Below are 13,119 nucleotides of genomic sequence, written 5' to 3'. Positions count from 1 at the left end.
GTTTCTTTTATGAAAAGAGTAGATAAAACTCTGCAAATATTCACCTGGGAGACTTATATACATGCTATCATGTTCATCTGTATAGTTTATTTGTTTTACAGATAAACCATAATTTGGTTTTATGGGGAGCAAAAACACAATGGATTAAGGCCAGGATCTCTGTACCGGGGGGAATGTTTGACATTGTTCAGTATACTGTCCATCAATTGCACTTTTTTCATTTGTCACCACGAGTTGGACAGGTATGCCCAGACATGGGTCCCGTGCTCTCCATGCCACTGGAGTCCCGTTAGCCTGGCTGATGAGAGGTGGGTCTATACTGGTGTGGCATGCTGAACAAAACAACAATGAATTTAACCCAGATTTCTTACCTGGGGGTAAATCTTTGATTTGTTCCGCATTCCGTCCACCATTTGCGCCGGGTATGCCCAGACCTGGGTCCCAGTGTCACTGTGACACTGGATTCAAGCTAGCCTGGCTGATGAGCAGTGATACCCCAAAACGGGTCACAAGATGCTTGTTTCTGGTCCAGGAAGGACCTGGCTTGGCAGTTCGGACTAGGCTATTTCCATGAGGAGCAGGGTCAAGACTGACTTGCATATGGCTGGATCTGTACTGGGCTGGCATAGTGAGCAAAATAACACTTGATTTAACCCATATCTCTTGACTGGGGGTGAATGTTTGATTTGATATAGGCATTCCAAGCATCATTTGTGTGTCTGTTGCCTTCTCGCCCTAAGTGTGCCGGGTACGCCTAGACATGAGTCCCGGGCTCACTGTATCACCGGAGTCAAGCTAGACTGGCTGATGTGGGGTGATACCCTTAAGCAGGTCCCAGGATGCCTATTTCTGGTCCAGGGAAAACCTGGCTTTGCAGTTAGGGTTAACCTGTTCCCATGATAAGAAGGGTCAATATTGCTGGGTTTAAACTGGCTTGGTAAGGTGAGCAAAAGGACAATGGATTTAACTCAGAATTTTTTTGACTGGGGGTGACTGACTGATTTGTTCCCATTCCATCCATCATTTGTCTATCTTTTGCTTTCTCACCCATGCCAGTGGCAGAATTGTTCACCCACCATACTGCTTCTCTTGCGCCAACAAGGATGAATATCTAGGTAGGAGAGCAGGTGATCCAGAAGGGCAGTGCAGGTCTGGATAAGCTTCAGCATGACATGCTGCTGTATGAGGGGGACTGGCAGAGCCCCAGCATTGCTCTTCAAAGACTACTAGGAGAGCACAGAATTTGTCTTCACCCCTCTTGTACCAGAAGAGAAGTGGTAGATGGGTGAGGTAGATGGTGTGATTATATACACTGCAGGAGGTGCTGGATTGCAGTCTAAGTACTGAATGAGAAGTGGTACCCCACCAGATAGTGACACACAGACTGAAAAATGTGATGGACAGTTAGTGCCTCAAGGTTAACAGAGAAAAGAAAAAAGAGTGAAATACCTCACACCCAAGGAGCACCCCATAAGCCCTGAGAGGTTCTACAAATATGTGTATGTCTCTGAGGACATTTCCAAAGGGACAATGGACGCCTGCATCATTCTAAACATTGTCTTGGAGCTGCTGTAACTGAGGCGAGTCCCCATGCCCACCTTGCAGAAGGAGAACATTTTCTAACAATATCTTTTCCCAGAGGGAGAGGGCGGGGACTAGTGAAAGTCAATACCAGTTTGTGTTTTTGTGAAGTTACTCAAAGAATCTCACACATGTTCATACATCCCCAAAGAAAATGCTCTCACTGACACACATGTCAGCCCTGTCATAGCTCTTCTAGTTAAAGTATTTTGATCGAACCACAGTATATGGCTTTATGGACATAAGGTTTAAAATCAATAAAGCTGCGCATGGGTGTGTCCGGTAACTATGCCCAAGTTGTTTAGCATTCAGTAGCTCACAATGGTTTTTACTAAACAGAACTAGCTCTCTTTTTTTATTGAGCAGAAGTATAAAGAGAAATACAACAATCGATGAAAACAGGGCATTTTAAGACACAGTTTAACACATATTCAGAAGCAATTGAATACATTGGATACTATAAACTGTATAAAGGCATATTCCAGCAATAACCTGGCTAAATACAGATTTTATAAAAAAATCAGAGGTTAATATCCCAACTTAATACGAAAGTGCGATGCTAAAGTGTCAAAGTGCATCCAGTGCAAATTTCCTTTGGCATCCTTGGCTACTCATCCTAATATGTGATATTAAAGTGCATTATTGTTATATTTATTTATTTTTGCTCCCTCCATCATTTGTAACCCCCTTGCATTCTAAACAAGACTTTGTGGTACAATATGGGTTTCTTCTTCCACCGTAATTTCTAGCTTCACCATATATTTTCATACACCAGTGAACTTTTTAGTTGCACCTACTCTGTTTGCATGTATTTCTTCAAATTTGCTTGTGCGTTTCATCTTATTTAGCCACCTCATATAAGTAGTTATTTTTGAGGACCTCCAATTTTGTAGTATCAGGGAGAGTGATACGAGGGAGGCGATTCCTATAAATGCCTCCTCACCTCTTGTCATTGCTAAGTTCACCCCTTGTCTAGTAATACCAAAGAGACCTACAACAACTTTGGGATCTAATCTCTTCTGGATTTCCTGGCTAACAGCAAAGAAGATCCTTTTTCAAAATTGTGCTAGCCTTGGACACGTAAAAAATGTATACAGCCAATCTCCCTTACCTTCTGCCTGGCAACAGAAGCATCTATTCTCCTATTCTGGATAGATTTTATGGAGTGCTGTAGCTGTATAATATGACATCCATCGAGACAAAAAGGCCATTCTTTTAAAATTGGCAGCTCTTAAGGCCTTGCTACCTAACTGAGAAATGGCCTGCCAATCCCGATTTGCAAGCATACATTGTGTCTCCTGAGTGACTTTTTAAGACATTTCTTGACCAGCATTGATTCTGCCTGGGAGCATAAAAGACGGTACCAGTTTCCCATCCCTCTTAACTTTGCTCCCAGTAGGGCAGTCATAAATTTGGTGGGATCTGTACTTGAAGGGAGATTGTATCTATTTAAAAAATATACAATCTGTATGTATTCAAAAAAGCAAGGCTTGATCCAGTCACCACTTCTATTTTGGACCTCTTGCCAAGTAATCACTCTATTTCCAATTAGAAAATGTCCCAACTCTTTAAGACCACAATTATACCGATGCTTAGATGGCTAAACATGATTTGAAGACATAGACTTTTACATTCATTTAATTTTAAATAGTGCAACTCGGTGGCACCTGCTTGCTTATAACAAAGTCTGTAGTCTATAAGAATTTTCCCGCAAAGTCTTGTACCTATTTTTCTAAGGGAGTTTTACTGTTTTTATAAATATTGGGATCTGTGAGCCAATTTCTCGCACCATTTTATCCCCCAAAAAATTATCAAACCCCTAAACTGATCCTTTCACGTCTACTAAACAAGCTGTCAAGCCTAAAATAGCAGTTTCATAGTATGTACGAATTTGAGGGAGTGCAAGCCCCCCTGGTTAATATCCCATTGAAGCACCAAGAGTTTGAACCTGGGTACCTTCTTTCTCCAGATGAACTTTCTAGACATTGTTTCTAGTTCTTTAAATACATGTTCTTCATATTTATAGGTATATTTGTGAAGAGAAAAACCAGTAAAGGCAGAATAGACATTTTGATAAGGGCCACAAGGCCTATCAAAGTGAGGGGTAATAATGACCAATCATCTAGCAGTTTTTTAATTTTATTCCCCATGGCTTCATAATTTAATTCATATAGTTCCTCATATTGATTAGAGTCCTGTATCCCGAGATAATGAATTGGATCAGCATTGCGGGCTTGTTGTCTAACTGTTTCAGGAAGAAAGTCACTTTCTGTATTGATAATTAAGATCTCAGTCTTATTCTGATTAATTTTATAACCTGCAAGCTGTTCAAACTGAGCAAATTCTGCTAATACTTGCTCTATATTCTGGCACTCAGGATTAAGATAAAGGATGATGTCATCCGCAAACAATTTTAATTTTCCCATGCCTCCTATTGGTGCTCTGATTATTGTATTGCTGCGAGTTTTGGTGGCCATGGGTTCAATAAAAAAGGTAAATAAGACAGGTGAAAGAGTGCACCCTTGTCTAGTCCCCCAGTTCACATGTATTCTCCCTGCTAAGTTAGCGTTTATAAAAACCTGAGCCTGTGCCACTTGATAAATATTCCATAGCATTTTTATGACCCGAGGGGGGACCCCATACCTACCCAGACCATAAAAAAGAGCATCCTAATTAACCAGATCAAACGCTTTTTCTGCGTCTACCATCATGACAAGCACAGGGGTTTGATTACTATTAAAAAAGTCGAGAGCCTGTACTATAAACCCTGTATTTGCTGACATTAACCTCCCTGCAACAAACCCTGTCTGGTCTCTATGTATTTCTTCTTGTGCAAACGGGTAAAAAGCTGTGCCCAGTTTTCCATCAAAATGTTATAGTCTGTGTTAAGTAGACTAATTGGTCTATAGGCATTGGTATCCTTAGGATTTTTCCCCTTTTTCAAGAAGTTAACAATAATCGATCCTTAAAAAGTTGGGGGTTCAAAACTACCCGCCTTTATATAATTAAAAAGCTTGGTCAGGATGGGTGTTAATTTCTTAGCAGAAACCTTGTAGAATTCTGTTGGTATCCCATCGTTCCCACAGGCTTTCGCTCCTGCCATTGTATCTAGGGCTGCAAGGATTTCTGCTCCTGATATATAAAGTTGAAGTTTCTCGACCTGGATAGTTGACAAGTGCGGGAGATTAACTCCCTCAAAATAGTGCTGAATTGCCTCTTGGCTGACCCCATACTTGGTAGCATGTACCTGGTCATAATGTTCCAAAAATACTTGGCCAATCCTGTCCTTGTCCGTCACCGTAGCTCTTGTCCTAGGATCAATAACTTCAGTAATTAAGGCTGCTTACTCTTTTACCCTGGTTGACCAAGCTTGCAGTTTGCCTATTATTTGACTTTCTTCATAGGCTCGCTGTAGGAATGTCCTGGAGCTATTAATTTCTTCTAGCAAGAAAAACTCTATTAATTCCTTTCATGCTTTTTCAAGCTGACTTTTGGCTAGCCCCTCACCGTGTAAAGAGGCATTCTTCTGCAGTAGAGCAATATCGACTACCCACTGGAGTTTGGCTATTCGATTGCTTTGAGTATTAGATTGAGGGGCCAAAAAAGCAAACATTTGCCCATGCACTGACGCCTTAAAGCCCCCGATACTGAAAAAAGTTTGGCAGTTCCCTCTTTGACCCTAAAAAACTCCTGTATCAATTCCCTTATAGCTATTACCCATTATTGATTTGAAAGGAGGTTTCAATCCATCTGCCACCTGGTTCTTGTCCTCCTTTCCCCTTCAATTTCTAGATCTAACTTGACCAAGGAGTGGTCTGAGAATGAGGTGGCCCCTATTTCTGAGCCAATATGTTTCAGGGAATGCGATATTGCAAAAAAGCCAATATGGGAAGCAGTTCAGAATTGACGGGAATAGCAAGTATTTTCAAGAGCTTCCTGATGAACTTTATTCCAAGGGTTGATTAACTGATAATCTTGTATCTAAACATTATTTAGTCTTAGGTTTTACTTGTTTCTTATTTTTGTTCGAAGTAACCTTTATCAAATCTTGAATGTAATTAAAATCCACTCCAAAAATAATCTTCCCTGAAGATCCCCTAAGTAATGTATTAGTCTTTATCATGCATGAGGGATCATCAGTAATTGGACCATAATAGTTGACAAAGTTTAACATAACCCCATTTAAATTTGCTGTAACCAAAAACCATCATCCATAAGGATCCCTCTGCAATTGGATAAACTCCCAGTCAAAACAACTACAAAAATATAAAGCAACTCCTCTCATTGCCAGCCCTACTGAGGCAAAATCATTTTTGAGAAAGCTCTTGGGACAAAGAGCTTTGGTGAATTTGATTTCAAATGTGATTCCTGAAGAAAAAGAACTTGTGGTGCAAAAGGAGGCCAGCTATCTTATTAGCCTTCCATATTTTTGTTTGTTTAAAACTCCATTGATATTAACTGAGATCATTAGACATTTAATGCCCATCTCTATGATTTAACCCCAAACAAAATAATACTTGATTCAGGACCCTGTTTCCTTCCACCTTTCCACTGTGCTTCTGCTTTTTTTGATACCATACACCCCCCTGCTCCCTCCCTTATTCCCATCCTTCCCCTTCCCAGGAGATGTGGCAAAGCCCGCGGGCCACATCTCGAACCCCACTAGTGCTTTGAGCAGGGGGCCCTAGTGCTGCACCCTGGGTAACCACTCCTCCCCGTCTTAGAGACCCTGTATGACAATATGTAATTCTATTCTACTTTCCAGAAGAAATTCCACTCAACTGATCCTGCGTTTCCTCTATATTAGTGAACATGTGAAACTTGCCTCTTACCAACACTCATAATTTCGTAACTTCGATTGCTGAGCTATTGAAGCCTGCGAGCCCTGAGCCTTAAAAAGATATAGCAGTTTAACAAACTCTTTAAGGCGGGAAACATCCGGCAGCTAGAGACCTCATTCATCACAAGTTGCCTCTGCTGGATTGCCTTAGTTAGAATCTTTTCATTGATGCGATGATCGGCAAAATTAATCAAAATTGTATGTGCAAATTTGGAATTTGGCAATGGGTCAGAGGGGACTCAATGTGCCCTTGTTATATTGAGGTCTCCAGTAAATTCAGGCAAAACATTCTTCTTAATAAAAGGCTCGGCCCATTGAAGTGTTTGGGACCCCTCACTCCCCTCGGGCACCCCAACTATGCATAAATGTGCATGTCAGGAATGATTTCCGAGTTCCTCAAGCTTATTCTCCAGGGCGACTTTTTCATTTGTTGCTTTGTTCACTTGCTGGTGCATACTGATTATTTGGTCTTCTAAATGTGCGATCCTGGACTCCGCTTCTTGTATTCTAGCTAGATAAACAGCCACTGCCTCCTCAAGTTTTCTGAGGTGTTGGCGAAGAGAGGTTATTTTGTTTGCTTGAGATATCTTCATTTCTCTTACTTCTTCTAAAATGAGATTCAGCATGGTCTTTATGTCCATTTCATGAATGGTATCTTTTACTGGGACCTGTTCCTGTGAGATATATTGCCAGCTCACTGTCATAAAATGTCAGATCGTCCTTTGCTAGAAGACTGAGGCTGGGGCTGAGACTGACTCTGAGTTGGTTGCTGTGGCAACCTTGAATCCTGTGATGCTGCCTGGAGTTGGGCCTGGTCCTGGGGCTGAAAATCCATCAGGGTACTCTTTACCTTGTGAAGGGAAGCCTTTAAAGCCTTTTCTTCTGAAATGGTTACTTGACATGAGAGTGATTTCGCATTTTGAGAAGGGCTGGCTAATGCAGCGTCAGAAGACCCCTCCAAAAGTTATTGTAACTTTGCCGGTGCTTTTACCGGTGTAGACTGAGATGGTTTTCCTTTTGAAAATAATGGGAAGTCTTTAACACTTTTCAAACATTCCTTGCTTGCTTTGGGAGTTAAATCAAAAGCCAGTACTACCTCGGTCTTATTTGATCTTCTGGTATTTCCCCCCCCTTTCCTTCTCTGAGCCTTGATCTCTCGCTCTCAAATCCTGATGGAGTTCTGGTGAATCTTCTTCCGAGCTCTCAAAGCTTGAGTTTATGCCAGATCACTTTAAATTGTACTTGACTCTAGGTGTGGATGATACAGCTTTTGATTGGGCTAATCATGTTTTAGCTTTAAGTTCTGTTGCAGAGTTCACTTTAGCCATTAATTGTGATTGCTTTAAATGTCTTCCCATCTTTATTTTTCAATATCTGGGGATCTCTCCCAGCAACCAAACTTATACCAGAGGTAGGTAGTTTTCAGAGCCCAGCCTTATGTTCAAATTAACCTTGCCCAGTTCATGTTCGATCTTATATTGCTCAGAAAGAATTGGCTTCTCTCCACCTGGTCCCTTATATTACGTTAAAAAAATAAGAAAAACAAAGGGAAAAACCAAGCCCCCCAACACAGTCAGCCAGTTGCTGACCCTTCCTACTAGCAGTCCTCTCCTGCTCTCTCCACAGAACTAAGGATTACAAGGATTACAGAAATTACCAGACACACCTTCTCATTAAAACTTGCCACCTCTATGTGTCCGTCCCTTATAGCCAGGTGTAAGGCTTTACTTGCTCCAAAAATCACTGGCCAGTGAACCCCCTTAGCTCCTTCAGCTCTCAGGTAGTATATCCCTCCTTGTATCACCTGTGGAGGACCCTCTGGACCCTCGATACACTGCCACTACGGTAGACAGTCAAAATATCGAGTTGGAAATATCGACCTACCATAATATCGAGTCTGAAATATCGAAGGAGCATAATATCGAAGGCAAGAATATCGTAGGACAGAATATCGACCCAAGGTAAGTAATATTGAAATACTTAATATCGATGTAAGTAATATCGAAGTTAGTAATATCGATAGCATATATATCGATGTCAATAATTTCGATGACACTAATATCGATATTTGTATTATTTTATAGTTTTTTATTATGTATGTGTTATATGTTTAATTTAAGTATTTAAAATAATTACTATTATATGTGTATACATTTTCTATAATAATATAGAAATTTATAAGGAAATTTGATGTTTTAGTACCGGAGCGGGTTGTGGGTTTATAGGGGAATAGGGTGGGAAGTAATTTAATTATGGTAAGTTGATTAATAATTAGTAGGATTAATTAATTAATTATAATTATTTGCTAATTAATATTGATTAATTGGGAAACAATTAATTGATTAATTGATATATATTTTCTGTAGCGGGATGTGGGTTTATAGGGGAATAGGGTGGGGAGTAATTTAATAATAATTAATTAATTAATATATGTTTTTAAATATTTATAACTAATTAATTGGCAAATAATTAATATTAATTAGTTAATTAATTAATATAATTTGGTACATATTTTAAATTAGTAATTAATTGGTAATTAAATAATATTAGTTAGTTAATTACATTATTAGAGTAATTTATTTATATATATAATTTTTAGTTACTGTTAATTAATTAATTGGGGAAAAATGATATTAATTATTAAATTATATTAATTACAGCTTATGTGCTAATATATTTACTTTATTGTTATTGTTAATTAATTATTAATTGCTAATTAAATAATATTATTTAACTTTGGGTTAAGGAGTATTTTTAGGGTTCAGGGTCATTTTTGGGTTTTTGGGTAAAGGGGTATTTTGAGTGTTTAGGGTCAGTTTTCAGTTTTTGGGTAAAGGGGTATTTTTAGGGTTCAGGGTCAGTTTTCAGTTTTTGGGTAAAGGGGTATTTTTAGGGTTCAGGGTCAGTTTTCAGTTCATGGGTAAAGGGGTATTTTTAGTGTTCAGGGTCAGTTTTCAGTTCATGGGTAAAGGGGTATTTTTAGGGTTCAGGGTCAGTTTTCTGTTTTTGGGTAAAGGGGTATTTTTAGGGTTCAGAGTCAGTTTTCAGTTCATGGGTAAGAGGGTATTTTTAGTGTTCAGGGTCAGTTTTCAGTTCATGGGTAAAGGGGTATTTTTAGGGTTCAGGGTCAGTTTTCAGTTCATGGGTAAAGGGGTATTTTTAGGGTTCAGGGTCAGTTTTCAGTTTTTGGGTAAAGGGGTATTTTTAGGGTTCAGGGTCAGTTTTCAGTTCATGGGTAAAGGGGTATTTTTAGGGTTCAGGGTCAGTTTTCAGTTCATGGGTAAAGGGGTATTTTTAGGGTTCAGGGTCAGTTTTCAGTTCATGGGGAAAGGGGTATTTTTAGGGTTCAGGGTCAGTTTTCAGTTCATGGGTAAAGGGGTATTTTTAGGGTTCAGGGTCAGTTTTCAGTTTTTGGGTAAAGGGGTATTTTTAGGGTTCAGGGTCAGTTTTCAGTTCTTGGGTAAAGGGGTATTTTTAGGGTTCAGGGTCAGTTTTCAGTTTTTGGGTAAAGGGGTATTTTTAGGGTTTAGGGTCAGTTTTCAGTTCTTGGGTAAAGGGGTATTTTTAGGGTTCAGGGTCAGTTTTCAGTTTTTGGGTAAAGGGGTATTTTTAGGGTTCAGGGTCAGTTTTCAGTTTTTGGGTAAAGGGGTATTTTTAGGGTTCAGGGTCAGTTTTCAGTTCGTGGGTAAAGGGGTGGTTTTTGGGTTCAGGGTCAGTTTTCTCGACTGTTGCACTCTCTGGAGTGGGAATAGTAATTTTATCCCTATGCTATCAAACGCTTTATATAATTAATTGTTAAAATATCACATGTTTATTTTATTTTTTATATTACTTACATTTTATGTATGTTATTGTTTTATGTTTGTACATGTATTAGTAAATTAGAATAGATTTCATTAATTTAGAAATTAGTAAATTAATTATTAATACTTATTGTTCAGTACATATATATTATATCTTTACTGTATATATTTAATTAATGTATTATTAATATATATGTTTTATTTATTAATTTTAAACATTATTAGATACCTTTAAATATGTATATTTTATTTATTAGTGTTATATACTTACTTTTACATTTATATATATTAAAAAAAAATCGATATTTTTAACATCGATATTTTTTACAACGATATTATTTTTTCGATATTTTTGTACTTACCATGTTGTAGATAGGATGTCGATATTTTTGCCCTCGATATTGTTGACTCGATATTCTTGTAGGTCGATATTTTTGTAGTCGAAATTCTGTCATAGATCCTGCCACTACTTCTCCTGTTGCCGAGAGGAGGTAGGAGCACCGGCCACTGGTCCCTGGTGGCTAAGCGTGAGCATTCTACAGCCCCTGTGGGAGCCCTTGAAGCACTCGGGCATAAATCAAATCAATTTCACAACACAGACAATGGGGGCCAAGGAGCAATTAAAGGTCCAGTGTCCAAGCTCCTCAATCAAATCGATTCCATCACTGCCACTCAGGGGATCTGGCTGCCACAACCGTCCAACTCCGCTTCACATCCTCGTCAGCCTCACAGCACTCAACCTCAGCCCCCACTCATTGGCAGCTGCAGCCCTGGTCGACGAGCTCCAAGGAGGCGGGAGACCAGCAAGTGAGCAAATCTCTCCACATGCCTTGAAGCAAGAGCCATTGGCACACACGACTCCAGGGGACAGGCTCCCAATGCGCCAGGGCCGGCCGGTCAGGCACCCCCACCCTCTGACCACGGCCTTACTCAAGCCGGTGGGGAGGGGGATCCAACAAGCAGTCGAGCCCTGCCTGCCAAAGTTACAGCTGTTGCCAAGCCACCAGACTCAACGGAAAAACGAGAAGACACGCCAGTCCAGCAGCCGCCACCACCAGTCCACTCAATCCGGAGCACAGGTACATGCAAACTCCATTGCAGGGGAGGGACAGGCGATCACAGGTGGCTACGCGTCAGCAGGACTCGCCATAGCCACCCACTGAACAGAAGTAGCTCTCACTACACAAAAAGTTGGAGACCCCTGCTATAGACCATCCTTATTCTGAACTTAGAACCTTGGCTAGATGATTTTAAAATGCATAGAATGCATTCATGTTTAGAAGAGAGAATTGGAGTTCCTTTGCGGAATACCTGTTTTTAATTCTCTGTTTTTGTATTGCTATGGCTGTGATTATTTTGTATATTATCCTACTGAGACTGAACAAATTGCAATTTTTTTCATCTTGCCAGCTGTAATTCTGTATTTTTTTAATATTTCCCTGACATGGATATATTTTGGACTGACTATTAAGTGGAAATAAAATTCCTTTAACTCACCGATTCCTAGTCCTTATTGTGTGGCTAAATTAGCTTCACAAAGACTGAACTCTTTTATTATTGCTAACTCTCTTGGTCTCATAGCCATCTTAAAAAGATTCATTAGATGTGTGATTGCAAAGCACTCTGAATAGTTATGATCACAATGAAGAGATGCATGGTATTTTTTATTAGTTCGTCTCTTATATTTTATGGAATAAGAATTAAAGAAAAACAGACTCATGAGCAAATCAAGGCTTCTTTTAAAAGTTTGTATTTACTGGAAACTGTGAATGTTTATGTTAATTTGTTTTCAATTTCTCTTGTTTATATCTTGATGTAAACTCTATTTTAAGGTTTTGAGTTTTTGCGGGCTTTAGTAAAAGCCAGGACCCAAGGCAATAATAAATTAATATGAACAGAATTTTTATTAGAAATAGATTAAACCGAAACCAAAATGTAGCTCCTATTTCATATCTCCATTTCTTCTGTCGAAGGCGTTCTTAATAGAAAATAGAACAAAAAAATGGTAGGACTACTAACAGTGTAAGAAATAAATCATGTTTTTGAAAGGTCTTATAGTTAGAATGAGGAAAATACTTCACACTTCAGCTCTCATAGTGCAGGATACGTTAGCATCAGATATAAACAAGCATTGGCAAATGGGAGAGATCTGATTTTAATGTAGTGATGTATACAAACCTAGTAACGTGCTACTGCGCTTTGCATGGATTGCATGCAAAGAACATCTATTAGTGAAGAATGTATATGATGATCTAGCTTCATCAATATACTGCAATTCAAAATTAAGGTACATTGGAGAGCTTGGCGTCAACTCACACGTCACACAGCATGCCATGCCATCACTCATAGCCTAAATAAGTGCTCTATGCTATGCCCTTTAATATCACAGATACTGATTTTTAACATTATAAGAAATGTATTGATTGAAAAACAGCAATAACATTCCTTTAGTTCGTGCATAATTTCATCTTTGAGGATGAAGTTCTTTTTGGAGTTTTAATATTGGAGGATTTCAGAGTTATGGCCTGCTTGCATGTGCTGCAGGCCATTATTAAATATTGCTTCTTAGCCAGACACCAAACCTTGAACACTCTTTTACTAAACATCAATGCCTCAAGCTCTTACTAGATGTTCCTTTTTAGTCAGATGAACGGCACTCACATATGTTCAATTTTTGGTTGCATCTTGTGCATATTAAACAAGGCTTATATATTCTCATGTAAGAATCTGTAAAATAAAATTGTGACACTTTTACAGGATTGATTAGTGTTTTGCACTTGTTTAGAGAAAACATGTATTTGTGCACGTATATAATGATCAATAGGTAAATCAAATGTATTCACTGTTGTAAGATTTGTATACAGGCCCGTATAACAAGTGCATATTAAAGGACGC

The sequence above is a fragment of the Lissotriton vulgaris genome, chromosome 6 (genome assembly GCF_964263255.1).
Source record: "Lissotriton vulgaris chromosome 6, aLisVul1.2, whole genome shotgun sequence".
In the NCBI taxonomy this organism is placed as follows: Eukaryota; Metazoa; Chordata; class Amphibia; order Caudata; family Salamandridae; genus Lissotriton; species Lissotriton vulgaris.
This window is presented reverse-complemented; position numbering follows the sequence as displayed.